Source organism: Stegodyphus dumicola, chromosome X2 (genome assembly GCF_044657685.1).
Source record: "Stegodyphus dumicola isolate Sdum_Otavi_A_Nest chromosome X2, ASM4465768v1".
NCBI lineage: Eukaryota > Metazoa > Arthropoda > Arachnida > Araneae > Eresidae > Stegodyphus > Stegodyphus dumicola.
This window is the reverse complement of record NC_140781.1, coordinates 184,886,544-184,912,241: the sequence shown is the minus strand read 5'-3', so window position 1 is coordinate 184,912,241 and position 25,698 is coordinate 184,886,544. Positions and strand designations below refer to the sequence as shown.

The following is a 25,698-nucleotide window of genomic DNA, read 5'->3' as shown; positions in this document are numbered from 1 at the left end:
GAAATGTTAAGCTATTTGCAGAAGTACCACAGTTTTTTTAAACCAAATCCGTTTTGTAATTCAAAATTCTGAAACTTAAATCAGACTTTTTCATTCATTGCTACCACTTTTGAGGTTTTCAGTAGTCTTTTACACTTTCAGTGGTTCTGTCTTTTACAATTTATATGTATTTATTTATCGAATGTTTTATTCAGCACATACATCTTAATCTTTGAATGAATTTCTTCTGTAACAGCGAAAATTTGAATTTTCTATGCCTTATTATGCTAGGTATAGCATTCTACTTTGTTTTGTTTCTTCGTCCCGGTTTTTGATAATCATAAAAAAATACTATGTTAAAAATTTTAACAATTTCATTTTTAGAAGTAATCTGCCTATATCTATAAATTCTATAATTATTAATTTAGTATCAATTAGTAAAGAACACAGCATTCAGTTGCTGAAATGTAAGCTGCGTAGAATGCTTCGAAAAATCAATATATGCGGCTAAAATATAAGACTAAAATACTAAAAATGTAATACAATCAATCGTTATACTAACCAGATTAATGAAATATCTACCGTCATATACGGTTCGTGTCCAGGAGAACCAGATGTTGGATAAAGATCTAGCAATCACCCAAAGGGTGAACAAAAGACATGTCATGCTTATTAGAAAATGATACAAAAACTACATAAATTCCACACATTTTACATAAGAAAGCATTTCTTGCGTCAAAAATGCAGTATCATAATAACACACGGTATTCTGGGTTGACGGATTAGCTGATCTCTTTTCCTGATAAGAGATAGTTTGAGATTCAGGATAAATGAGTTGGAAATTAGCTTGGTATAATACTTAAATTTGCGTGTTTATTGTTTTCAGAAAATGAAAGAATTCGGAGTCTGAGAAAACTGCTTTCACTTTACCTTTTTTTTCCAAATATTTTAGGAAGTCGTGATAACGCGATTTTAACAGATCTATAAATCATTACTTGAGAAAAATTACATTATGTTAATGGAAGATCAATCGGTATTTCCTTCTACGTCGTTATATCGGAATGGATCGTTCCATCAAAGACCATGCAAACGTGAATTCATTGCATTACATAGAAAAAGAAATTGCAGTGTACTTAGCCTTTGATGCATACTATCCCTTTATTACATTCTGAAAAATCTGTGCTTTTCGAAGAAATTTAATCTGTGCCTTGAAATCTGTGAAACTGGAGTACAGAATGAATCTATACATTGCATACCATTAACTAAGACTAAAAGGAATCAATTATAACACTTTCTTTTCTAAGTAACTGCAGCCAATTCCAGTGAAATTCTATTTCCTCCAGCTAACTATGTGCCGTAAAAGATTTCATCCATTTCGTGCAAAAACAGCCATCGTTATGAATCAATGAATATTTACTTATTAAATTAATTTTAATTTTTTAGAATGAATTCTTTAGGTATAAGATTATAATTCTAATTCATTATAATTCAGAAGGTGAAAATATAGCTTTCAGACTAGTTCGAATATTTAGTAACATGCAATAACTCGATGCGAAATCATGTTGAAGGTTTTAACGTTAAATGTAGCTCCTGAAAAATATGAAAAAGGAAAAAAACATTTTTCAAAATTAGAATAATTGGACTCCTTTTCGGACACTCATTTTCCGTAAAACGCTCCTTTTCGGCATATAAATATTACATAAGTCATTAAAATCTTACATTTATGTAAACTGCTGCTATAGAAATATGAATTTACATACTTGCCAAATGCCTCAAACAATTGGTATTTTTTCTCGTATATATATATTATAGACATATTATTACATACATATTATTACATATCTCACTTCTACAAAGTCTTAAAATAATGAAGTTCAGATTTTGCAATCGGTATTAAACATGAAGCTCCTCACTATTTTTCTTTAGCATTACGACAACATCGCATATGATTCTCCATTTAACTTCTAATGCACTGACAATACTTGTCTTTCAAATAACATCAAAATAATTTTTATTTGAAATAATTAAAGGTTAATTTGAAATTTTTCAAGCGTTATTAAGCTTTGAATATAATTGTCTGACCCCTTTATATGACATTGAAGAGCAAAGTTAGTCCTTTTGATACTACAGAAAATGATCCTATCAAATAAAAAAAAAAAAAAAAAAAAAAAAAAAAAGTTTCTTTCTGTTTTGTAAATTTCCGATATTTCATTTCATGAGGAATATTCCAAATTCTCTTTACAATTCTTTTTTTCTGAAATTCAGACGAATGCCAGCAGATGAGTTAAAATTTATTTATAACTAATCATGGAGGAATTAGAAAATACTTAAGTTTTGTAATTTTCGAAGAGAATGAAAAGATAATCTTGAGTTCAACTTGATAATTTTCTGACAAATTCAAAAATTAAATTGGATGCTTTTAAAGATAAAACGTTAATACAAAAAAAAAAAAAAAAAAAGAAAGAAAAAAAAAAATCGAAGTTTCTTTCTGTTTTGTAAATTTCCCATATTTCATTTCATGAGGAATATTCCAAATTCTCTTTACCATTCTTTTCTTCTGAAATTCAGACGAATGCCAGCAGATGAGTTAAAATTTATTTATAACTAATCATGGAGGAATTAGAAAATACTTAAGTTTTGTAATTTTCGAAGAGAATGAAAAGATAATCTTGAATTCAACTTGATAATTTTGCGACAAATTCAAAAATTAAATTGGATACTTTTAAAGATAAAACGTTAACACACACACACACACACACACACACACACACAAAAAAAAAAAAATATTATGCATCGAAAAAGAGTTAAACTTTAGAAGAATGCAAAAAATTTTTAAAAAACGACGATATATATATATATATATATATATATATATATATATATATATATATTTATACTATAAATACGAACGGAGAAAGAATTATATCGAAATTAGTTTGCAATAACAAAATACCTCTCTCTCCTCCTTCAGAAAATAGATGGAGAGAAACTGGAGAAATACAGTTTATTTTTCGTCATAAGGCACAAAATTATTATGCATTTAAAGACCTGTTAATAAAATCCGTTTCTATAATAAATCTATTATTATATTGTAAAATCTAAAAAGTTAACACGGTGCAATTGAAAAATTCGATATTAAGATCATAGATTTATAATACAAACTTAATCATAAGATTTTAACTGCATGATCAATTTCTTCCAAACGTGATGTTACAGCTACGAAATTCAACAGCTATTTTCAAATATATAAATAGGCTGAAAATTCGAATTAAAAATTAGAATAAAAGTTTTTTTAGAACCCGTCCTGCACTGTAGCTGCAAGATTGAAGTAGAATAAACTTAAAGATCTAAATTAATTAGTAAATCGGAATAAAAGCAAGACAATTCCTCTATAATATAATAATTGCAGTAGTGTATAAGAGTTATAATATCAGAACTAATAGAATTAAAGAGGGAATTCATAGTAGAACAATCTCGAAAAATAAAAATGCGAAAGGGAAAAATATACAAAATTATACAAATTAAAAATTAAGCTCCCTTTATTGAAACTCCAGTTCAGAACTCATCAGGGGAAAATGAATTAAAGCTTCATAAAATTCGATTAATATGTTTCGAAAATATGTCTAGTTCTCCTGGTCCGTACACTTATTTTTTTATTCTACGCATTGTTATTTTCTTTACTCCGGTAGCATCTTGTTAACAATTAAGCCAAATTTTATTTTTCATTTTTCATATATCGTTTTGTTTTCTACATATATCAGTATAATATCATCATTTTTTATCTACATTTGGTCTCTCAGTCTGCCTCTTTTTACACACATGTACATTCATATAAACATACATGCACACATGTATCATGTCTATATATATTTGTCATGAGAGGAAATCTTTTCTTTTATCAGCATTCTTTCTTTTTCGATAGCTACAAAAAGTTACCAGTTCAATTTGCTTTCCCCCTCCTTTATTTTGGAGAAAAAGAGGAAGGGTTGGAAGTTCATCTGTCAAAATCACAATTTTCTCATAGGCTCGATGTAGAAAAGTTGCAAAAATGTTTCTGCCGAAGTGATGTATATTTAACTTTAAAAAGAAAGGGGATGAAAAGAGTAAAAGAAAATGTGCTTCTCCATCCAAGCGAACGACAACCTTGAGTGGCATCTTTTCACGGGAGTCTAGATAGCAAACTGGTCGACAGTATCACTCAACTGGACTGCCCCCCCCCCATTTACCGGACAGCCTCGCGACACCAACCAGAACGAAAAATCATGTTTTTTTGCATTGCAAGCAGAGAGAAAATAAAATGTCATTTAAAATAATCAAAGCCGGTCGGATTTGAAAACAAGATTTTCTCAGAGGAACAAAGAATACTGCGAGATGCAGAAGTTACAGAAAGATCAATATATGTTTGTACATAAACTGAGTTATAATATATTCCTATTCTTCTTTCCTTTTTTTTTTTTTTTTTTTACAATAATTTTGTTACATCAGAAAATTGGAAGTTAAGGAATATTCTTTCGATAATCATTCCCAGTTTCTCAATTTACTTCTGTTGAAATTACTTTCACGGAAAAGTTTGACAGTCAGAGAATTTGTTTTCCTTCTAGTATTCCACATTCATTAACGTACATCAGTTTTAGTTAATAATTTTAATACTAACCCTTCTTTCCTAAAAGTTTTAAAAATTTATAGCATATCTTTTTTGTCCCATCATGTATCTTCACCTCCGCTCAATAGCTGGCATGCGCCACATATCTGTATGTATTAAAGGTAATGTTACTGACACAACGTGCCCAAAATCCTTCTTGAAGAAGTAAGAACATCGCTTTAAGACATCCCTCGAAATATATACAGAGTTTTAATGGAGGGGGAATCCGTACTGATCTAAAGTTAATTTTGTTTAGTTTTTAATTTAAATTCAAAGAAAAAATGCCAAATACATCATGCTTAGTAATTTTGGCGTTCAAATAAATTAATTTTAATAATGTTCAAAATTAATGCTTGGTTTAAGTTTTATTGTAAATTTATTTCCAATTTGTTAAAATAAAACTAGCAACCAGTTAAAACACAATACGAAATAAGTCAACAAATTTTTACTTACCATAAACTCCTTTATTAACTGTGGCAGTTTGCATGCCATTAATTTAAATGTACACATCCATACTATAAGCATGGGGGCAAAAACTTGCAGCAGCCTAACATAATTGATCAATGTGATCAAACTAATGCCCCCTCCCAAATAGGCGTACAATTTTCTAGAAGGCAAATGATAAGACTGAATTTGCTAGTATTATAGACTAGAAGTAGAATTATGGTCTTAATGCTCAAAGGTGTTTTTTGTTTGTTTGTTTGTTAAACATAAAGCCATAGACATGTTTAAATACTCGGCAATTTATTACAGAAATACACAAGGTTACACTTTGGCTTCTTAGATAGTATAAAAATAGAACAAATTTGATGTAACTCGATTAGTTTATAGTCAATCTCAATTTCTTTTCTAAACGAAAAGTTGGGAAATTCAAATATTAATATTCTTTTTCTTCCTTTCCTAATGCTTTTAATTCACGATTCAAAATGATCGAAATCAAAACAAATACTTCGCAGCATCTTTAAAAGTATAAAAGTATTCTTTTATTTTGCTTTAGAATTTGAAGCATTTAAAAATTTGAATTTCAACTTTACGGGACAGATTAATCGTATTTTCAACATTATTTTCTATTGTGAAAGAGTCTATCTATCAATAAGTAATTTAATTAGCAATTTGCCTAGATTATTAAAAAGCAAAAACAGGATACTTTTTATAAAAAGGAAATTTTCTATAATATTCAAAATTTATCTTGGAAAGCCTTCACATAAACTAATTCTGAACGTTCTTAAAGCAAATGGCTAGTCAAGGTAATTCACATTTTAAAATAAGCAATTTTGGATATAGATTTATAGTCTATTAAAAGTATCTATACAGCCTTTATGTAAATTCGAGAATTTATATTTTAATAGCTTTTAATGCACATGCGAAGTAATAAGAATTTTCTTCTGTTTCCTAACACTATGCTCGAGATAGGAAATTATTTCAATCAGAAATTATTATTTTAAAATCTAAATGAGCTAATTTTTTGTCAGAGTATTAAAAATTTCAAGGAAAGTATTTTCAATCTTACGTTGGCATAGGTGTGCTATAATGCTGCAAAAATTCACGCATTTCCTTTCATGTATACATTTATAAAAACCTAAAAGCTATTTCTGAGCTACCTATACACTTCGTATTAAAGTCTTAAGCACATTTTTTTAATATATAAATTTTTAATTTTTTTATCAATATTGAAACCTAACAGAGGGTAAAGAAAAAATTTCTTTATTAAATACTTTGAACAGAATATCATTTTAAACATTAAGATAAAATGTTTGCTTTTGTTAACTATGAGTGCATTCACTAATATATATATATATATCAAAGCCCACGCTGCCGATAAAGAATTTCGGACACACAACCCTTCTGAGTAAGACGCGAAGACAACACTTTGCCCACTTCCCACTAGAAAGAACGTAAGTTAATTAATGCTTTTTCTGGCCATTTATATCTTCATGTACATTCCCTTTTCTTATTATATATATTTTAAATTTCATTTTTGATTTTTTAATTTGTTTTTGCAAAGATTGCATTATATTTCTTATATTTCGTAATTTTCTAATGTTTATTTCAATTACTTTGAGTTCTATTTCATAATGCCAATTTCCAATGTTTAATTTTTTACAAATAGCTTTGAATTAAAATGCATAAACACGAGGGTGTCGGGGGCAATTACTCAAGTAATTTATCAATTTTACTGCATAAATTGCTTTTCACTCAAAACTGAATTAGCGAAAATGCTTAATCAGAATGAGTTTTTTTGGTGCTCTGCATTGGTTCTTGATCCCTTTAATTGACGGAAATATTTGGCCCAACTTAAATTGCCAATTTGGCATCGCCTTATTACTTGAGTAAAGGACGAAACACCTTCGTATTTATTTATTAATTACTGTTTATTGAACGGGAGTTGGTTTGTTCCCCTTAAAAAGTCAACTAATTTCCGATCAATGGCAATGATTACTTGCTTTTAATTTAATTACTTGCTTTTAATTTAATTTCTTTTTACAATTGAAATTTTGTTATTCATGATTTAATTCAAGTCCTCGTTAAACATTTTTAACAATTTACATTCAAGTTACTTTAAAACAATTTTCGGAATTAAACTTACGAACTATAGATTCACTCTTTTTAGATAATTCTACTAAAATTAATCTTAGGAGATAATATAATCAATATTTCTTTAGTAAATAAATTATTATTAACTTACTTTGCAGCTATTGCGCAAGAAGCTTTTCGAGTTAAAGTTTACTACGTTTAATCTATGCACAAATATCCTTTGAGCCTAAAATGCTATAAAATTGTTTATTGTATGTATATAGTTAAATGTTTGTTAAAACAATAAAACCAATGAGTGCAATGTTAAGAAAAAAGTATTCGCACCCCTTTTTTTCCTAGAAAAGGGGTAGCTTACGTTATGCATGTATCATAATGTAATTAAAATCTTGGTCGAATTCAGGAGGAGAAAAGGTCAGACATCTATAAACATTTAGTGAAACAAAATTAGTTGTCAGTGTTGAAATACAACCCTGCATTTAAAATCTGATATTATTGACAGCATCTCTTTAAGAATATTCACAAATTAGTACACATATTTCTCACAAAAGCAATTTAAAAACCGCAGATTTCTTTTACACATATTTCTCACAAAAGCACTTTTACAACAGCAGATTTCTGTGAAAAACAAAGTCTGATTTTCTATAATTAAGATACAATAACAAGTATTAATTTAGAAGTCGTTGTTTGACTTCTAAAATTAATCTAATTTTCTAATTTACCATTTTGACATGACGTTTATATTCCGTTTATACATGGCAGGTAAAATGAAAGCTTTTAATTACTATGTCCATTTAACTGTTCAAAGGCTGCTATTAAAAAGAATGCTTTCTACTCTATGTTTTATATCATCTCCCGAGATCTTAAAAAAGAAACAGAAAGATACAGAATGCTGAAGGAAGAACATGGTTTTAAGAAAAATGTTACTAAACTATTATTTTCTCAAAGTAGGCAATAGTGATTGGCAAATTCACGCCAGTATCAGATGCACATAATATCCTTTACGCTAATTTAAGAAAATCTGTAAAAAGTACAGTGCGAAGAACTGAAGCATCAGGTAGCACGAAAGCTTTTGCTTAAGTCCATAATTTTATTGAACAAGCCTGTTAAAAGAGGAATTACAAGCTGGGAAGTGAATAACTTGCAGACTTAAGTGCTCCAATAAAACTGTAAAAAACATTTTAGAAAACAATTAGGGAAGTCTGGCCGACATTTATTGCCCCCTACGTAGAAGAACCCCGTGGGTTGCCCTAAGAAATGTAAACAGGAGATAGGCATCACCTCTGCCGGCAGCATCGTATTTCAAAGATTTGTTGTTAATACCAGCTTCCCATGCAAAAGATTTATTCTTTGCTTATCCATCGACAATAGCTAGTGCGGCTCTCTTTGGTAAAATAACAACTTAAAAGGCAACAAGAAGCTGTTAAAATCAACTCTAAAGAATTCCACGACATGTAGTTAGCTCAGGAGAATTATATAATTCTAAGAAAATATTTTATTTCTTTCATATTTATCATTCAGCAGCGAAGTTTATCAATTAAAGTTACTTCTTAGGTACCACCCCCTAACCAACTAAACCAAGTACACAAGTAACAAGATATCTATACAAACTTTTTCAGAAAAATACTAATTTCTTATTCTCTTTTTAACAACTGAAGCTTTTTAAGGTATTTTTCGCACCTTCTAGCATGCCTTCATGGTGTAATGGTCAGCACATTCGGCGGGTATTCGAGAGATCCAGGCGAGGGCATAGCACATTTCTCACGTGTTTCAGCTTCAAAATAACCTAATGACTCTACAGCTTTAAATTATTTACAGGAATAAAGGGGAAACAATGAAAAAATAAAATATTGAGATTTAATCGAATTTGAAAGCTAAATAAAGAATGGTAACCCAAGTTAATATTTTTATATTTGTGCTACAATGGCTAACATTTTTATAATATCGATTGAAACTTATACTTCTTATAGTTTTCCGAATACCTATCTGTAATACTCATGAGATTTGGGGTAATTTAATTAAAGAAACATGCAGTCACGTCATAAGACACTATTTATTCTTTTCAATCCGATTTTTTTTTCAGGAATTCAGTCTTTGCTGTTGCCGTTATTATTTTACGCTTAGAAAATAATAACCATTAATGTCCAAATTAATGCATTGTGTTGATAAAGGATTCAAATTTCGATTTTATCTTTTATTGTGTTTTATTAAAAAAAAACTCTTTTAGAGTAAAAAGAAATGGAGTAGTCCACTATCATGAGTGAATTCATAACAGTGATTGCGACAAAATATAACAGCAGATGAATTAACTTCAATGAGAAAATATGATATTGTTGATATAGTATTCATACAGTGAGCTTCAACAAATAGTATGTCTGTCTAGTACTATCTTACATTGCAAGATTTTGAAATAATTAATATACTGAAGTCTTCAATTTTCTACAGCCTTCACAATTCAGTATTCTAAAAACGCAATCATCGAAATTCCAATATTGCAGTTTCTACAGTCCAGCATTCAAGATAGCAGAATCAAGGTTATTCTGCAGCAGTATTTAATCTTTTTACCTCCATACGAAGTTTTAGTTACATCAAAAATGAAAATCATTAAATGGTATGGTCTACACTAGAATACTTCACGCATATTTGATTAGCATGAAGGTGCTTGAATTCATTAAAAAAATAATGCTATTATGCAACTCACTAGTAAAACCTTAAAACTCTAATTACAGTCAGAAGGAACAACTTAAGCAGTTACAAAGACTACAGGATCACATTTGGCAGTATTGAATATTTATAGCACAAAACTACATAACAAAACATCAATCTAAAGTTATAATAAAACAGATTAAATTCACCATTTAGAGAATGTAGTACAACATTAGTAGACAAATAAAAGGTATTTACATTAAAATTTCAAATTACACATCAAGGAAACAGAGTTTTATGCATCTGCGTTAATTCGTTTTGGATTTCAGTGGCGAAAGCGACGTAGAAAAAATAATAACTAATATACATCGCTTCATTAATATACAATTAATTTTGTGAAAAAAAGTGGGAAAGAAAGAAGACATAACAGAACAGTAACTTATTGAAATGATTTTCGATATTATATTTTCATTAACAGAAATATGCAATTGGTAAATTTACACGGATTCGGTATTTTTTTAATTCGCTATTTATAATAAAATCAGTTAATCTCTTCATAAGAGTTCTTTAACATCATGTTGTTACAGAGCTTTATTAAAGTTTAGCAACGTATTTGTGAAAAGACAACTGTTATAAAATGTTGGGTGAAATCTACGATTGCACCGGTAAAGTGAAATACTTTGTAAAATTAAACAAATTAATTTCCATACTTTTTGAAATAACATATCACTGTAAAGCATAAAAATCAACAAATTACAATGAAATGAAGAATTTATTCCACATACGTTAAGTCTAAAGAATTAAAGAATGAAAATTTCGTAATTATTCAGACGTAATTTCATAGGAAGCAAAGACTGTTAGAAAAAGCTTCTAAGCTTCTTTGTAATTTAATAGTTACGGATGCTTTTCATTTTAAAAATGCATTTAAATAAACAAGAAAAGGTGTGCACATTTTTAATAGAAATATTTAAAGTCAGGTAGCAAATATTTATTCTGCAAATCTTAATAAATGAAAAAATGTTCAAAGTTAATACCGCTCGAAAAACAAAATTGAAAGGAAACGATGTTTAGCTAGAAACTGTTTCAGTGCAATACATTTTGATGAAATAGGAGTCTGTGCTTGATCGTAAACAAATAAGTATGGAGTATTTTAAGAGTTTTACTAGTGTATTTAAAACAAATAAACAAACGTTCTTTTTTAATTCACGGAGTCACCTCGTATCTTGTTATTCTTTTCCTACTCCTGTGTGAAATCTGCAACAAGAGCGAAGATAGAAAAACTATTAAGTGGTATCAGCAAACCCTATACCGACAATGTTAAACTGGCCATTTTCGATGTACCTTTTCTCAACATCTGCTGTAGGTACACGCTTGAAATTTTTTGTGTAATTAAAATATACCTATCTGATTATACTGAATTGAGCTTTTGAAACATTTTGAATTTTAGAGTAATTTACAGAATATTTTGTTAAGCATACTAAAATTTAGCACTTTTTAAGTTTATCACAAAAAGCTTCTCATTTCAGTAAATATTAGGAAACCTAATAAATAAGCAATAAAAATTTTAGATACCTGTGAGCAGTAGTTCCTGAGAAAAGGTACATTGAGTATAAAAAAAATCACGTTTGGAGAAAAACGCGTTTTTATGTATAAATCCTAATTTATCAAAGCAGTCGATGACAAATTAAAACTAGATTTTTTACAGTTCTAATTTTCATAGAGATTAAAGAATGGTATTTTTAGAACGATAAAAGTGTAGAGAATTTGAAAATGCAAAAATCCGAAATCGCAATTTTTTGAAGATTTTGGTGTTCTTGATCAGGTGGGCATGTAGCACTTCGAATAAGTTCTGATGCCTCCTTTAGCAGGAGAATCACTTACTAAAACAATGTTTATCTGCAAGTGTCAAGCTCTCCTATATTAACATACAAATTTCAAACAGATATTTTTCTTTAAACAGCTCAGCAGTTTCGTTAATCTGCGTGTATGAAAACCAAGCATATGAAGCTAAAGCACATGATCTGAAAATATAAATTTAAAAGTCTTATTTATTAGAAAATTATGACACTAAATTGTCAGACTGTGATCATTTTCATTTTTCCTAAATATTTAAGTCTTCGTTTCCTTCTAAGAGGTGAGTTATTATTAAAAAGTCCTATAAGCTATAATGTACTTCTGGTATTTATAAAGCACTCTTTTCGTTAATAACTCGGAAAAAAGGGAGTTAAACATTATATATACTGGAATTCTCGCTTATAAGAACTCTATTCTGCTATAGAAAAACAATTCCCTCCCCTCGTCTTCTATAAAACCAAATTATTGGCATGTTTGTTAGTCACATTTTGAATGTTCGATTTTTTTTTTTTTTTTTTTTTTTTTTTTTTTTTTTTTTTTACAAAACGTGTTATAGAAACGCTTGTATCTTTGATAAATATTAGAAAAATTTCCAGATAAATTATGGTTACTTTTCTTCAAAGGATAAAATAAGCACAAAAAGAGAGAAGGACAATACTTTCAACTTATAATAAAACTTCTCAGGAATCGTCCAAGTTCATAAATTCAGTAACTGTATATATGAGGCTCCTTTCTACTTTTTTTAACGATAACCTTCTAATCGCAAGAATAAATTAAACATCAGAAATTTTACATTTGTAAAGAGATGCTATTATACAGCTTAATGCTATGATAACAGTATTTATAAGGCGATGAGACTAAATACTAGCATGTCCCCTTCTTGAGCTAAGTATAATTAATAGACAATGCGACAGAAGTGATGAAGTAGATACATGACATCGCAGAAGGGGGTCGAAATCCACGACAGGAATTCTGTATATGCTTTGCAGAGCATCTCAAGATGTTAAATCCACAATAGCTAAGGCTATGAATTTCCCGTTTTCGAAGACGTTTCAGATTAATGGTCATATCTGACCTGTTGGCGTTCTAATTGTAGTGTGGTGATGGCTCAACAAGTTTCGAAATCAAACTCTTGAGAAAAAAAAATACATTCTCCTTACCTTGCTGAAATGATCTTTCTTTGTTCTAAAAATTACTATCATTTAAGTAATTTGACCTTTTCAAAATGTTTAAAGAGCACTGTTTAGATGAAATTTCATTGGATGATTTCGTAGACTTCGTTTGATTGTGACAACCCGCTGTTAAGAAATGTACTCATAGCAAAGAGCAATAAGATTACTAAAAGGCCATATTCTTCAAGAATACAATATTTATTTTCAGATGCTTTTTGAAAGAAGAAAGGCTAAATAAAAAGACCTGTTAATATTAACTATTATCACAGCGTGAAACAATAATATATTTTAGATTACAAGTAAAAATTTATTTTAAAAGTTATTGCTCAGTCTATTTAATATTCCGGAAGGATAAAAAGATAGTTCGTGAACGCCTTCTACATCTTACGCATCTTTAATACACAAAGTATTGACAGACAGTTAAAAATAATATTAATTACACACAGAATTTTTCGTACTGTATCCTTTAACTGTTAATTAAAATAACAAATTTAGCATATAAGTTTAATGAAAGTGTGACTCACAGCCGAATAAAATAAATAGTTAAAACCAATATTTTAGTTTTTTATAGTAAACACTGAAGAATGAGACACGTTTAACTTAATTCTAATAAGGTATTTCTATAATACACTTATGAGTAGAAGTCCAGTAGAAAGGTAAATCTCAGTTTGCTTTCATACGGTTATGAATGCTTCTTACTCGAATATTAAAATTTGAATTCCATAAAGAGATTTTAATCTTTGCGTAAAATTTTCTCATATAAGAGTTAAGCTAAACTAATTATGAAAAACTTTTTCTACTTTTTTTTTATGCCGCCTTAACAGAAGTTAGTCTCACTGACAGGCTTCGGTTCCAATCTTGAATAAGGCATGGTCTGAATCTTTGTAGACTGGTTTGGTTTAGTTTGACAAAGCACACTAAGGCTATCTGCCTAAGGGGTGGGATGCCTTCGTGGAGGCCTTTTTATGGGGAACTGGCTCGTACACACGTTACACATGGGGAAAACTATAAAACGCCCATGCAGCCAGACCTTTCGCCTGGAAATGAACCAAGACCCAGAATTCTAGAGCTTAGTGCCGACTGAGCCTTTTTCTTAACATGTTTTCCTTAACTAAAAAGATCCTTAACATGTTTGTTCCTGTTTGAGCCTTAAAGGGAGGATTCAGTAATTTTATTCCCAACCGAGTCCGATCGGGAAATACTCCTTCATTACATTTGTAACATAGTTTGTGTTTCTACACCCCCCTCCCAATTAGAGAACTTAAAATCAGGGCTTTTAACTGTATAACACTTTTTTTTATTTTGTATTATTTCAGTGGAGCTTTTTAACCTCGCTTTTCACTTTTCTAATATGTGCCACAAGTCAGCCTGTAATCGTTTCGCAAAAATCTTGGTCATTAATAATATTTTATCCTAATGTTGAAGCTTTAATATTACATCGTTTAATTTCATCTTTTTCAAAATAAAATGCCAGATTTTAAAAGCATTTCCATGTTAGAAATCTACACTAATTTCTCTGTGAAAGACCACTTCGAAAAAAATTTCAAAATTATGCATTTCCCAATGTTCACAATACTTTGAAAAAAAAAAAAAAAATCTGATTACCATGTAGTAACCACAAAAATGGAAAATTTTTCAAATGAGATATATTTCTGTTTAGGAACAATAAATACATAATTTAGTTTAATAGCTGGATTAATTCAAAAGGCCGTTCAAATCTGCATACCATTCTATGCGAAATAAGTTTTGTAATTTATTTTTCAAGACATAACAGGACTTTTAGCAAACTGGGCGATTTAAAAATAATATGCGTACTTTTTAAGTATATTACTAAATTTATACCCGTGATACATAAAACAAATACTCTTTTAATATGCTGTACCGTTATCATAATTAATAAAGGATGTGCAGAACCACACATTATTTATCGCCGCTACAAAACTCTTTTCAATAGTATCAATCTCAGTAAATTACGAAAAGAGGCTTAAAATAATGCACATAAATTCGCGCAATTTTTGTAGCAATTGATTAATTCTTCGAAATGATTAGGATTTCCCACACGTCATCTGGCAATGACGGATACCCAGCAGCTTTACGGCTATTTCTGTACATTGAAGATTTTGTTGATTAAAAGTTCGATATACTACTAACGAAATCTACACCTTTGTTTAAAGTATAGGCAAAGGTTTCTCTATATATCGTCGGAATGGATATTAATTAATTCCAACATCTTCCCAGTTAATGCTTCTGCACATCAGTTTTTGCTTCCTCTCTTATGCACACATGACTTTTCTAGTAAATGACTTTCTCGTCTGTACTTATTAGAATGCTTTCGTAGCAACTGTTATATCGATAAATCCATTTCCTATTTCCTCTTTTATAGATGTTTCAATTTAAAAGACCTGACATCACAAAAAAGGGCTTTTTGGCCCTTTTGAGTCTCAATATATTCCATTTTTCTAAAACATTGTTACGATTCTTAATGCAACCAATACAGTATATAGCGAAGCGATAGAAAGGAAAAAAGAAGAGGGAAAAAAGTGCTCCTAGAAAATGGTATAAAAGGTCAAATGCGAAGATAGACTAATACGAGCCACGTGATTATTTTGGTATAATTAACGGAGCGTGAAGTGTCACAAACTCATCCTTCTTTACGTTTATAGGAGATGGTGGAAAACGAAGACTAATATGGGAAGGCTGGTCAACTGTTCGATCCAATTCGGGGCAAATCGCAATTAAGATCGCGTAGGCTCTTTTGGGATAAGGCTATTTTAGCCCATCACCGAATTCCAGCCCCCCCTCGGAGTACTCTGGTAAAAATCAGGATGAAGATAAGCTGAAAATCATCGTGTGCTTTGTTTTAATTGGAAAATCCCAATTATTATTCTTATGATATTTTAACGTTTCCTAATACATCTTTCCTGAAAACCATACCATGTTGTAACACATCCTAAGTGCATACGGGAATATTTCCAGATAGTATTTCATTAGTTAGGAAGTATTCCTTTTTGTATAAAAATAAGAAATACCCAGCTGAACAAAGATACATGATAAATACATGAAAAACCTTTTAAGCAGCCTCAATACGCATTTGCACTAACGTTTTAGCACGGAATTTTACAGTTCCGCTATTCCTCAGGAATCACCTTCAAACTTAGGGGTCTGATTATAGGCTCAAATAAGAAGCGATAAGATTTGAATCCTCATTAGTTTACGTTCATTTATTAATCAAAAGGATCTCTGGTGGGATTTTTCCTCAACAAAGACATATTGCTCACAGATTATTCCATAGGTTCCTAATGTTCTCAGATTATTCCATAGGTTCCTAATCATACTTTTAAGCCAAGAGACAATGTAAATTGCGATTCTCAAGAAAGGTAAAACTCTAGACCAGCGTTTCTCAACCGGTGGTACGCAAGGCAAAATTAGGTGGTACGCAAAGAAACAAAAAATTTTTAACTGATTAAAAATTAAATACCCCAATATCCTGTTTAAGATTTCTAACACTCGTTAATTTATGCGATTTGAGCTTTGTTCGAGGTCAATAGCAAATACTTAAGCAAAATAATCCATTTTTATTTTTACAAATATTCTCTTAGCCATACAAATAACAAAATTTGTCATAACTGATATTTTTAAAAGAAGTAATGGAAATGGATATTATTTTTAATAGGAAATAAAAATATGTTCCTATAAAAATATAATAGTATCTCATTAATCCTTTTAGAGTTGACCGATTTCTTAGCATGTCCACACATTATTTGCCACCATTTCCTGGCTCAAATTGCTCGATTTTCAATTAGAATATTTTTTTTACATTGATTTGCTGTCTCTAACGGTAGGTATTTTGGCTTCTTGTTGCTTTGCATTCTTTACTTTTTTACGCGATTTGAGAATATCGTCGTTTGTTTTTGGAGAACTCGTAATATATCCGCGCATTTAAATATTTGTGAAAAATAATAAAACAAACCTAGATTTTTCAAAATGTAAAAACGACTAGGATTGACTAAGCGGAAAAGTGATGATTCACAGGTACTAGCACTAAGAACATTAAAAAGAAAAATAGTTTATACTTCTCATGGGAAGATTGTTGCAACACCAGGGTACCTGGGCTAGAGACCCTACTCCTAATCGAACAATATATGACTTTCCTAATTTATGCTGATAAAGTAACCAAAACTTAGTGCAAGAAGTATTACAATTTTGAATAAACAAATATTATTTTAAAAATATGCAATTTTTTTAACTTAAAGTGTGAAAATTTTTTAAACTGATTTGCACGAGAAGAGCGCGAACGTGCACGCAGCATCTTAGTAGTACGCTGCACGAGCTGGTGATCAACTTCTCTGGAAATTAATACTGGTAATAAAGTTAGAAACAAGTACGAGTCTTTCGGTGCAAAGGTTACAATAAATTACAGGTACAACAGAATAACACTGATTTTCAGGAGAAAATTGAACAACATGTAACATAACTATAGATATGAATTTTAAAGAGAATATGTACAACAGAAGAACTCAATTCATACACTACAAAAGGGAACGACTATCAAAGAACTTAGTCAATACTCAAGTTTAGAATGGACATGGGTCATTTAGTATTAGTAATATTATAACTGCAAATTCTAATAGCAGGGTTTGGGATACTTTTTTTGGTTTTCATTTTTGCTAGCTTGTAGTAGTGGGCTTTTAACTGTTCAATTTTCAGCTCTTCATGAATTCTGTTGTTTCATATGTACCAGAGGAGTTTGTGATTTGTCTTACTACACAGTTCTGTGCAGTTTGTAATTTTTCGAACTGTTTTGCAAGAATATACCCATACAGGGCAAGCATAACATAGCATGGGAAAGATGGACTTGTAAATGAGTAACTTGTTATCTATAGATAGAACACTGTTTCGAGCAAGTAAGGGATAGAGTTTAGCTTTACGAACTCGAAACTTCTACGAGATAGATGTAGCGTGTGGGGTCCATGCGAGCGTATTACTGAGGATCACCCCAAGATAAGGACCTGCTTAGCTCAAGGGACTGAAGTTCCATAAAATTGAAGGTTCTTTTTAATTTTCTTCTTCCTGGAAAAGATGATTTCTTGTGTCTTTTTAACATTTAAGATGAGAATTTTTCATTTTTTTAGCCAACTCTCAAGTATGTTTATGCGTTCTTGTATCCGTTGGATGAATGACCCAACAAATGCACATTGAATCAAAATCGCAGTATCATATCGCAGTGTCGCGTTGGGTGTGGTGAGAATGTTGTTCATATAAATATTGAGAAGTATGGGCCCCAAAAGAGACACCTGCTAGAATAGCACGAAGGATGGAATATGTACCAAAAACATGAAAGACAAAGTGTCAACTGTCAAGTAGGATTTAATTATGTTCGTGACGTAATCTGGAAAACCCAGACTGTATAACTTGTATATGAGTGCTTCCATACATGATTGAAAGCCTTTGCAATATATAAGAAAATGCTGAAAATGTTTTATAGAAAATATAATGGAAGTTATTTAACATTTGAGTTTACTTGTAATGGAGATGAAATGGACCATCATCCTCAATGTGTTGCTTCCAATGAACTATTATCCAATCAAAGTATGAAACCCTCGTTTCTTAAAAGACATCTTCAATATAAACTTCCTAATTCAAAGGATAAATCTGAAGACTATTTTAAGAGGAAATTATCGGTGTTCGAAAATAGGTGAAAAATCTTTGGAAGTTAGTTACCTAGTAAGCCTAAGAACTGCAAGATTGGACAGGCTCAAACTATTGGAGAAAACCTTATATTACCAGCAGCTAAAGCTTAACATTATTCAACGGAAAAGAGGCTAATGAACTTAATAATATTCCGTTCTCAAATGATACATGACGAATTCATGAAATGGCAAATTCCATAAAAGAGACACGTATTCAAAAAATAAAACACAGTGAGTATTTCGCATTGCGTTTGGATGAAAGTACTGATATAACGAACTTTGTTCAATGATTAGTTCACATACGTTTAGAAGAAGATAAACGAATTATCGAAGAGTATTTATTTTGTGAATCTCTTCATGACAGATCAAATGCAAATAAAGTTTTCAAAGTGCTTGATAAATTTATGTCCGAGAATGATATTCTTTGGAATAAGTGCATTGCCATATGCAGTGACGGAGCTCCGGCTTTAACAGGAAAACTTTCCAGTGCTATTTCTTAAGTAAAGAAAGTCGCGCCTGAAGTTAAACTCACTCATTGCTCCATTAATCGTGAAGCTTTAGTAGCCAAAACAATCCCCGAAAACCCGAAAATCGTTTTGAATCATGCTGTGAAAATCTTTTTTAATTTTATTAAAAGCTGAGCTTTAAATTCAAGAATATTTACGATTTTATGGTAAGAGATGGGCAGTGAGCATGAAATGCTTTTCTTACATTCCGAAGTCTTCATCCAGACGCAAAGTTTTAAATTGTCTTTTTTTGAACTTCAAAATTCAAATTTTCCTCTGTGACTCAGAACTTAAATTGCAAAAATGTCTAGTGAATTATGGTTGGCGCATTTAGCATATTTAGCTGATATTTATGGAAAGTTAAATTAATTAAATTTAGGATTACAAGGACAAAGTGTTTTAGGACTACAAGGACAAAGAGTTAATTTGTTTATCATTAAATTGAAAACAAATGCAATGATGAAAAAACTCGAGCTAATAATCAGAGAATATGATAATGATATTTTAAGCTTTTTAGCCTTTTAGAAAGCTTTCTAACCGAAAATAAAAGAAGAATTAGCATCCGACATTAAAAGTAATTGTTTTTCATTGATGAATAATTTCAACATGTATTTTCCCGAGAATTATGAAAAAGAAAATTGGACTAGAAATCCATTTTGTTCAAATAATATCTGAAATTTTATTTCGTGAAGAAAAAGAACAATTGATTGAAATTTCCTGTGATGGAACTCTAACTGAAGATTTCAGAAATAACACACTTTTTAGCTTTAGGCTTAATCGAAAAAAAAAGAATTTAAAGCGCTTCGAATAAAGCTACTAAATTTTTATTGCCTTTTTACCCAACGTATTTGTGAAAACAAGGATTTTCTTCCATGTTATATTTGAAAAATAAATAAAGAACAAATTTAAAAGGGGATCCTAATTTGCGGCTAAAATAAAGTGAAATAAGACCAGCCATAAAGAAACTGCTCTCTCGTAAACAGGTCCAAATTTCACACTAAACTTTAGAATTAAAGTAGTATAACTCAAATTTTAATAATTAAAATGGTAACCAATTTTTAATAATATTTTTATGTGTGCATATTTAATACAAATAGTCATTGAATAAAACAGCTTGAATGAAATAAACTCAATAAAAACAAATGATGTTAAAAAAAATGTTTTTTTTTTTTTTTTTTTTTTTTTTTTTTTTTTTTTTCCCCACTATGCCAATTACTACATATATTCGTCTTAGACAAGCCAGCAATGGTCAAGAAGACATTGTTAAGTATATGATATCTATGATAATATTTTATAAAAAGTTAATAATATTCTAATGCATACAATAACATTAAAATTCTCAAAACAAAACCTTGAGCTATAGAAACTGCAAATTACTGTGAACGAATTTTAACACATTTTTCTGTCTGTATACTTTGTAACGGAGTCTTTAATTACTGAAGTATGAAAGCAGCACGGAAATGAAAAAATATAAAAGGAATTTTCATCCGCGCTTATTTACAGCACTTAAAGCGCTTAGAAACAAATAAACCTCTGCCAAAAATAAGACATATTGATGCGAATATTAAGTGAAATGGAGTCGAAATACAAAGATTCAAAGAATATTTCAAATCTTTCTTTGAATCTTTCATGAAAAAGACTGAAATAAAAACTAACAAAAAAGAGAAAAAAAAGTAATCCAAGCAGTAGAAGTTAAGCACAAAACAGGATTAAACACGGAGGTAAATGAATCCTTGGTAAGAAAAAAGGCAATACGATAATCACCAGAAAAAAATAGCTGTAATATAAATATAATGAATGTAATAAATAATTATCATAAATGTATATGAAAATTCGAACAAACAAATAATATATCATTTCTAGATTCTAAACACTAGAACTATATTACTTAATCAAAGCTTGCTTTCCGATTTAAAAATTACAGCTTTTAAAATCTATGGCAATTTAAAATATTGCTAAGATTTCATCCAAAAATAGTCCTACCAACGGTTAATCAAACAGGAAAATTTTCATAACTAGGCACAGTTTATGCTTTTTGAGTTACTAATGACGCGTTGTTAATGTTGACATGTTTATAAAATAGTTTCATAAGTCTAAATGTTTCATGGCCTTTCTTGGTATTTGAACCGGAAGTCAGTAAAAGCTCTTAACTACAGCTTTAATGGGCTTAACTACACCCTAAAGGCTGATAATATCTAAACTAGACTTAAATTTAATGTTAGTTCAGGCCTAAAATTCAGTAAACACTAGAAATAAAAGGACCGATGACTCAGAAGCGCAGCAAGTTAAAATTCTTAACAAATGCCTTAAAACATACTGACATTTGTAGGATGGATGTCGCCACCTTACCTGGGTGATTTACAGCTGGACTACTTTCATTTTATTATAGGTGACCTTTGCAAGGTCAATTAGCTCGTAAAAAAGTATTATATGCACTTTTTCTTCGAAAACAACCCTTCCATATTGATTTTGCTGGTATTCTGGTAATCATAGAGGAGAAAATTTAAGCTTTTGTGCTCATAAATAATCTTTTCGTGGGCAAAATGTGAAAGTGGCAGGTAACAGAAAAATAACAGTAAATCATCTGACTTCTACAACGTTTCCTCGGCTTTAAATGAAAAACAGTGCGCCACTTAAGGAATTGCTTTATCATTCTAACAAATTGGTCGACTGCACTCATGGCTGAATAAACAGATTGCTTGCGCGTGGGAAAACGGTCTCCTCGGTTTGCTGAGTTCTTTGATAGTTCGCGACCACTTTAGATACACAACGGCACAAGTGATGCATCATATTTACTTATTGTTCACAGCAGAAGCAGATGTTTTTTATTATCTTGTATCATTCAGAAGATGAGTACTTCGATGGGTTTAGTACTATTTTCCTTTCAACTGAAAGTCATCATAGTCACTCATTTTTATTGTATCGAACGGAAAGCTGTCAAATATCATGAAAAAAATATTTTGTTGTTTCAATTTGTGTATATCATATTTATAAATTAATGGTATAATAGCATTTAAATTTCTCATTAGTAGAACTTTGAATTACAGATATTAATAAGGTATTTCGATACTGTTCTGTTATCGGGACCGGATTCAGAAATATGCATGTATGGATGAATGTATGTATTCATGTACACATGGTATATATGTACGTGTATGTGTGTACATACATATACACATATACGTACATCCATACATACATACATACATTTTTGAATCCGGTCCCGATAATAGAAGATTACCGATATCTCTTGTTCACCGATTAATTCCATAGAGTAAACTCATGAATAATAACATGTGAACTTACAATGACCAATGAAAGAGCGCATGCAAATTATACAAGAAAGATCTCCATCCCCAAAGTGTAAAATTACTTTCCATTGGTTTTCTTTATTCCCCGTTTGTGGCAGTGGGCATTGAGCTGTATTTAATTTTTTCTCATAACACAGTTATCCAATTGACAAATAATTGGAACATGCTTCCAAAGCGTTTCTGACCACTATTTACAGTTTTGTTGAAAGAGAAATGCATAACTATTGAAATTTTAGTATAAATTAAATTTCCTTGGAAGTATTTAAGTATTTCATAATAAATACATGTCAACAATATCTGCAGTATCAATAGAAATTAAATAGTCACCTTTAAGTAAACGATTGAAAAGAATTTCTTAGAAATAACATAAATTTTTGCCTTTATAGTTTCTTTCAAACTTATTTAACGAGGAAATGGAAAGAAAACAACAAGAAAAAACTACTATAGTTATAATGAATTTTAATAAATTTAATGAAATTTATTATCTCTGTAGTTCATTCACTTGAACCAGTATAAGCATTCCTGAATAACCACTAAGGCAAACAGCCCAGAAGAAATGGATGGAAAACAGGAATATCAGAAAAAGTACTTCGTTCTTTTTTCATATATTTTTTCCAATTTATAAATTTTCATACATTAGTATATTTCCTTTACGATTATAACAAACTTCACTATTCGGTTATGGAGGAAAACAGATTTATGACAAACCGTTTTTGATTAGTTTGAAAGCTTTTAATTTCTCATCAAATGAGGTTGACAAAATTTTGATGATTTTGAGAAATTTGTTGCTGCTAAACTTTGATAGTAATATCGCGTCAAGAATTTACAAATACGAACATTCATTGCTAACGACTTATTTACAAACTTTTTAAACAATTATTTTACGTAACTTATTTGATTTTACCGGCGCTAGACATCCTTTCCACACATTCATCGTGTAGCAGTTAAACAAGTAAAGATAACATTTGTTCAATATTTTTAAAAAAGATTCATTTTTATAATAAAAGAATCAGATTTTAGAAATAGGAGCTACAATTATTCGTTTTGATAATGCTGTTCAAATTTTGTGCCTGTTTGCCATTTTTTTATACTTAGTAAAATGAAGTTGGGTTTTCTTTTGGAAGTTGCTTATTTATCTAAAACTAGCATATATGACACTCTCTCTATATATATATATGTGTGTGTACATATGAATACAAACAGAGAGGGAGCAACATACATTTACAAATATACACTCACTTGTCGCATTCATGTATATTAGTGCTTATATACATGAACAAAGATATGTGCATATGTACAGGGAGACAGAGTTACATAGATACACGCATATGTATGTATATATATATATAATTTGGGTATGTATGTATATATCTACAAGCATATATGAAAAAACGCATACATGTGCAAAAAAATTACTTATTACATGCTACGTTTAAGATTTCTATTTCTATTCTTATTTTTTATCAAAGATCGTGAAAACAATCTCATTAATTTATTAATTTCTTAAAAGAATTCAAGAAAAGAAAAAAAAAATATTTTACCAGCACTTTGTATTCATTTATGGAATAAAATGTCAAATTCAAAAGCCTCGTCCTCGTAAAAACGCAATAAGAAGGAATTACTTTAATATTTTCTAGTGTTACACTACAAACAAAACGTATAAAGATAATACGTCTGACAGCCTTTTAAAATTAGTGAAATAAGTGAATGAATAAGTATAATAATAAAAATATGTATCAGCTAGTCCAATAATTAATTTTAAACCTTTTGTTTATTTTATCTTCAGTAGTACCAAACCCTCAAAAATTCTTTTCACCTTGCTTGGGAGATTAAGAAACGAATTTCAAATTACAAAAAAAAAAAAAAAAAAAAAAAAACAATAGTATATTATATAAGATTCAAATTTTCCGCGGAATATTACTATTATATCTAATGAATTAATAGTTCACATCAATTATTTAACTTAACAAGCCTAAATTTTGGTGAACATCTGTATATTTTAAAAATAATGCTGAACTTAATGAAGGGTTGGCTTACAATATCTTCGGATAAGACCATAAAACTAGAAATGGGAAAATCCTTTCGAATGAAAGTTACTCCAGCAAGCAACCTGTTGCTTCATTTAACTCATGAGGTAGATCTGAGACTCATTCACGTTTTCCTTAAAATGATTCTTAAAGTTATTCTTTGATTTTAAAATTAATGCTTAATGAAAGATTAGGTTAAAATATACCAGCAGAAACCATTAAACTAGAAATGCTAAAAATACTTTAGAGTGACAGTTCCTCTATTGAGAGACCTGTTGCTTCATTTTAACTTTTCTGTCATAAGGTAGCTCTTCAGCTCTTTGACTAAATATTTTTGCATTCCATTTCATAACCAGCGAATTACAGGGATACGATAAGAGTCGATGGTTACAGAACATTTAAAAAATTTCAGAGGTGTATTCGGAGATTTTTCGTATCATTATTTTGATAGCTGCGGCTCCTAATGCCATGCTCTTAATAAACAGTGGCATGATTTTTTTTCCTTCTTTCATACCTGAGTGGCAATTGAGATAATTATAAAAAATTGTAAAAATTATAAACTAAACTAAATACATAAATGAGGATGATATGAATGCAATCTCACCTCGCTTACAGAAGCGAAGACATTCCAAAAGGCACTCTGTAAATCCTGCCGCCGCACCGGCCGATGCGTAAAAGCTACCCAAACGGTCCAGGTAAGAAAACCAGTCTGGTAAGCCTAACGTCGGTCTCACAGCAGCTACTAGTTGGTCTGCCTTTAGGCTGTTATGGCCTACGTACTATCAACGTTAGGAATGCAGCGTTCTTTAGATCGCTGACAGAAAGGGGTCTAAGACACTGCATTAAGTCGTTCAGATCCAAACACTGGAGTGTAAAATCACAGACCCTCTTAATTGCGAATGACTTCGAACACAGATATCCGGTTGCGATCCCGTGCGTCGGCCGTGACTCTGTTTCTCTCTTTACTCCTTACTTCTGCTTTCTTCGCCGAAGTTGGGGCATGCATCTCCAGTTCGGGGCAAGTTTCGGGGGAGCGCCGTCTGGGCGAAAAAGCCTGTGCCATTTCCCATTGGTCAGAAGTTCTCTCGCGGTGAAAAGAGCGTTCCAGCCTTTGAACTTCTCACTGACTGTTGAATGCAAGCGGACGAAGCGGAGTCGTTTTTTATTGATAAGAGGTGGCTCTCGAGAAAACGGCACAGATGGAAACTGTTTAGGTTCTTATCAGCTTTTTATTCGCTCCGCGCATAATTTGCGGCACGATCATGTAATCTAAAACTAAGTTTGTTTGATAACTTACGAAAGGGCAACAACTGCTAAAATGGAATGATATTTCAAAATT

General features: G+C 30.5%; 1 protein-coding gene across 1 annotated transcript in view; it reads right to left on the bottom strand.

Moving 5' to 3' along the window:
- The window catches only part of ds (dachsous cadherin-related 1), a 315,878-nt gene extending 290,458 nt beyond the window's left edge, over positions 1 to 25,420 (bottom strand). The window contains exon 1 of the mRNA XM_035375983.2: positions 24,964 to 25,420. The gene's annotated coding sequence lies outside the window, so the exon portion shown is untranslated. The remainder of the gene's footprint in view (positions 1 to 24,963) is intronic.
- Positions 25,421 to 25,698: the final 278 nt, after the last annotated feature.